The sequence below is a fragment of the Nomia melanderi genome, unplaced genomic scaffold (assembly GCF_051020985.1).
Source record: "Nomia melanderi isolate GNS246 unplaced genomic scaffold, iyNomMela1 scaffold0176, whole genome shotgun sequence".
Classification (NCBI taxonomy): Eukaryota; Metazoa; Arthropoda; class Insecta; order Hymenoptera; family Halictidae; genus Nomia; species Nomia melanderi.
This window is the reverse complement of record NW_027475291.1, coordinates 82501-87500: the sequence shown is the minus strand read 5'-3', so window position 1 is coordinate 87500 and position 5000 is coordinate 82501. Positions and strand designations below refer to the sequence as shown.

At 50.9% G+C, this 5000-nt stretch overlaps 1 non-coding gene across 1 annotated transcript; it reads left to right on the top strand.

Moving 5' to 3' along the window:
* The first annotated feature begins 4569 nt into the window (after positions 1-4569).
* Positions 4570-4724, top strand: LOC143175744 (5.8S ribosomal RNA). Its single transcript, XR_013000426.1, has one exon. It is a non-coding gene; the product is annotated as a 5.8S ribosomal RNA (ribosomal RNA).
* Positions 4725-5000: the final 276 nt, after the last annotated feature.

Below are 5000 nucleotides of genomic sequence, written 5' to 3'. Positions count from 1 at the left end.
TCGTCGGGCACTGGTAAAGGGTGGCGATGATGCGTTCTATAATAGAAATACCCGTCGTAGCGTTTCTTCCGAGTCAACCCGCTCACGAAACTCTCTCTCTCGTCGTGGAATCCCCGCGTCGGAGAGTAAAACGCCGAAGGCTTACTATGAAACTTACGTCTCTCGACGATGGGACGATCCACGCGAAGAGTTGTTACGTGCACGCGTATGGTGCGATTGCGTCGATTCGCTTTTCTGTACGGGGAGTAATAGAACGTTGAGTTGACTTATCGGGTCTTCGTTGGAATTACCGTCGCTGGCATTGTAAACTCCAGATGACCTTGTGATTCCTTCGTCGGGCACTGGTAAAGGGTGGCGATGATGCGTTCTATAATAGAAATACCCGTCGTAGCGTTTCTTCCGAGTCAACCCGCTCACGAAACTCTCTCTCGTCGTGGAATCCCCGCGTCGGAGAGTAAAACGCGAATTCATAGTATGGAAACTTACGTCTCTCGACGATGGGACGATCCACGCGAAGAGTTGTTACGTGCACGCGTATGGTGCGATTGCGTCGATTCGCTTTTCTGTACGGGGAGCAATAGAACGTTGAGTTGACTTATCGGGTCTTCGTTGGAATTACCGTCGCTGGCATTGTAAACTCCAGATGACCTTGTGATTCCTTCGTCGGGCACTGGTAAAGGGTGGCGATGATGCGTTCTATAATAGAAATACCCGTCGTAGCGTTTCTTCCGAGTCAACCCGCTCACGAAACTCTCTCTCGTCGTGGAATCCCCGCGTCGGAGAGTAAAACGCGAATTCATAGTATGGAAACTTACGTCTCTCGACGATGGGACGATCCACGCGAAGAGTTGTTACGTGCACGCGTATGGTGCGATTGCGTCGATTCGCTTTTCTGTACGGGGAGCAATAGAACGTTGAGTTGACTTATCGGGTCTTCGTTGGAATTACCGTCGCTGGCATTGTAAACTCCAGATGACCTTGTGATTCCTTCGTCGGGCACTGGTAAAGGGTGGCGATGATGCGTTCTATAATAGAAATACCCGTCGTAGCGTTTCTTCCGAGTCAACCCGCTCACGAAACTCTCTCTCGTCGTGGAATCCCCGCGTCGGAGGGTAAAACGCGATATATAATAGTATATGCCAGTGGTTCGCGCGCGTCGTCTCTGAGATACGCGGTCGACAGAGTTCCGAAAACACGTGATGTGCCACGATTTCCGTGCGTCTTACATCTTTCGACGATGGGACGATCCACGCGAAGAGAACGTTCGTGCTTGCGTGAGGTGCAACAGCGTCGATTCGCTTTTCTGTACGGGGAGAAATAGAACGTTGAGTTGACTTATCGGGTCTTCGTTGGAATTACCGTCGCTGGCATTGTAAACTCCAGATGACCTTGTGATTCCTTCGTCGGGCACTGGTAAAGGGTGGCGATGATTCGTTCTATAATAGTAATACCCGTCGTAGCGTTTCGACCGATGTCACCCGCCACGAAAGTCTCTCTCGACGTGGAAACCCCGCGCCGAAGAGTAAACGCGAAGGCTTACCATACGAAAGAAAACGGTATTATACGCCTGTGGTATGTGCGTCTCGGCTCTGTGATACGCGATCGGCAGAGTTACAAAAAAACGTTGATGGGCCACGATTTCCGTGCGTCTTACATCTTTCGACGATGGGACGATCCACGCGAAGAGTAGTTACGTGCTCGCGCGAGGTGCGATAGCGTCGATTCGCTTTTCTGTACGGGGAGAAATAGAACGATGAGTTGACTTATCGGGTCTTCGTTGGAATTACCGTCGCTGGCATTGTGAACTCCAGATGACCTTGTGATTCCTTCGTCGGGCACTGGTAAAGGGTGGCGATGATTCGTTCTATAATAGAAATACCCGTCGTAGCGATTCGGCCGAGTCACCCGCCACGAAACTCTCTCTCGTCGTGGAATCCCCATGTCGGAGAGTAAAACGCGAAGGCTAACTATATATAAGAAATATATAGTATTATTTATGCCTGTGGTTCTCCGTTTGCCCTACTCTCAGATACGCGACTCGGAGAGTTACGAATAATCGTGATGGACCACGATTTCTGTACGTCTTACATCTTTCGACGATGGGACGATCCACGCGAAGAGATCATTCCTGCTTGCGTGAGGTGCGATAGCGCCGATTCGCTTTTCTGTACGGGGAGAAATAGAACGATGAGTTGACTTATCGGGTCTTCGTTGGAATTACCGTCGCTGGCATTGTAAACTCCAGATGACCTTGTGATTCCTTCGTCGGGCACTGGTAAAGGGTGGCGATGATTCGTTCTATAATAGAAATACCCGTCGTAGCGATTCGGCCGTGTCACCCGCCACGAAAATCTCTCTCGTCGTGGAATCCCCGCGTCGTAGAGTAAACGCGAAGGCTTGCTATAGAAGACTATAGTTTATACGCCTGTGGTTCACCGGTTGCCTGCTCTCCGGGGTACGCGATCGCGCAGGAGTTACGGAAGAACTTGATGGGCCACGATCTCCAAGCGGCTATATCTTTCGACGATGGGACGATTCACGCGAAGAGAACGTTCGTGCATGCGTGAGGTGCGATAGCGTTGATTCGCTTGTCTGTACGGGGAGAAATAGAACGATGAGTTGACTTATCGGGTCTTCGTTGGAATTACCGTCGCTGGCATTGTAAACTCCAGATGACCTTGTGATTCCTTCGTCGGGCACTGGTAAAGGGTGGCGATGATTCGTTCTATAATAGAAATACCCGTCGTAGCGTTTCGACCGATGTCACCCGCCACGAAATTCTCTCTCGTCGTGGAATCCCCGCGTCGGAGAGTAACCGCCGAAGGCTTGCTATAGAAGACTATAGTTTATACGCCTGTGGTTCACCGGTTGCCGGCTCTCCGGGGCACGCGATCGCGCGAAGGTTACGGAGGGACGTGAAGCGCCCGAGCAATGAAACGTCCGCAGGAGGAAACGAGCAACCGCCGAACATTGTTTCGCGACGTTTCCATAATGTATTGTCGTTTCGCTCGCATCCCGCTTCTTTCCCCTAGTTTCCTCGACGCGTAGTTTCGCAGCCTTAGTGGACGAATCATTCTCGATTCGAGGAAAGATATGCAGTGGGGCGTGCAATGAGCCCGCCAGAGACCACGATCTCCAATGCGTCTTTACATCTTTCGACGATGGGATGATCCACGCGAAGAGAACGTTCGTGCTTGCGCGAGGTGCGTTAGCGTCGATTCGCTTTTCTGTACGGGGAGAAATAGAACGATGAGTTGACTTATCGGGTCTTCGTTGGAATTACCGTCGCTGGCATTGTAAACTCCAGATGACCTTGTGATTCCTTCGTCGGGCACTGGTAAAGGGTGGCGATGATTCGTTCTATAATAGAAATACCCGTCGTAGCGATTCGGCCGAGTCACCCGCCACGAAACTGTCTCTCTTTCGTCGTGGAAACCCCGCGTCGGAGAGTAAAACGCGCGAAGGCTGTGACTGTAACATATATATATACAGTATACAATGCCTGTGGTTTTTGCGCGTGTCGGCTCTTCGGTATACGCGATCGGCCAGAGTTACGGAGGGACGGTGAAGCGCACGAGAAATTGAAACGGCCGCACGATTGGAACCGAGCAACCGTCGAACATTGTTTCGCGACGTTTCCATAATGCGTTTTCGTTTCGCTCGCATACCGCTTCTTTTCCCCTAGTCTCTGAGACGCGTTTTCGAGCCGTTCTTCTACTATCGATTCTCGTAGAGAGAAGGGACCGGGTAGTCTGGAAGTGGAACCCGCATCTTGCGTGTACCGTACACGGAATTGAGAGGACCGGCCGTGAAGCTCGTTTTAAAGCCGTGCGTCTGACACCCAACTCTTGCGCGCCAATTTCGCGGCAAGAGATAATATGGGACGAATGACCGGCAAAGAGCCAGCTGTGAAGTCTGTTTTTTTAATCGAATCCGTGGACGTGTGTATGCCGTAGCGTCGCTCGTCGTGTTCGTTCATGGTCGTTCCGAGAGAAAGAACGAAAGCGGTAACGAAGGGACCGGCCGTGAAGCTCGTTTTAAAGCCGCGCGTCTGACACCCAACTCTTGCGCGCCAATTTCGCGGCAAGAGATAACATGGGACGAATGACCGGCAAAGAGCCAGCTGTGAAGTCTTTTTTCATTATTTGCTTTCAATCGATCGATCGGTACGATTCGTGCAACGTTTCGCGCGATGCGACGCGAAAACATGCGCGCAACAATAGATGCGTCTGATCGGAAGAACGCGAGGGTCGACTGCACGCGATGGATTCAGTATCGGGTAGGATACAAAATATATCCCCGTCGTTTCCACGCGTGCGAGTCTTCTGCGTCTTTCGCGGGTTTTTGAATGCACTATACGCCCGGAACGTCGAGAAATATATACATATTACTTGAACGTTTTTCGTCTCGAAAGGCTTCGGTGTCGTCTCCAAGGCGACGCCTGAATCTCCTTCGCGCGCTGGTCGGAGATTCAGGTATCAACTTTTATCTTCTCTTTGAAAGAAGAGAGATATTAGGTCGAACAAATGAGAATAAAATTATATATGTGAAATATAAAATTTATACGATTACCCTGAACGGTGGATCACTTGGCTCGTGGGTCGATGAAGAACGCAGCTAATTGCGCGTCAACGTGTGAACTGCAGGACACATGAACATCGACATTTCGAACGCACATTGCGGTCCACGGATACAATTCCTGGACCACGCCTGGCTGAGGGTCGTTTACGTACCATACACTGCTTGCGTAGCTCTGTCAAATCCCCGCCGTCGTTCACCTCTTCGGATCGAACGTTTTTTTACCGAAGGGCGCAAAGAACGTTTCTGAGTCGGGTTAAGAGAAGGATGCTACGTACGAGCGAACGATGGGTGTCTCGTCGGCGTTTGTCGCGGACACGCGAAAATTCTGTGAATTTCACGGACAGTGTACGTTCTAGTTGTTGCAAAACGATCGGAATCGTTTGTATGGACTCGCGTGAGTGTTCGCGGCGTCGTGCGTC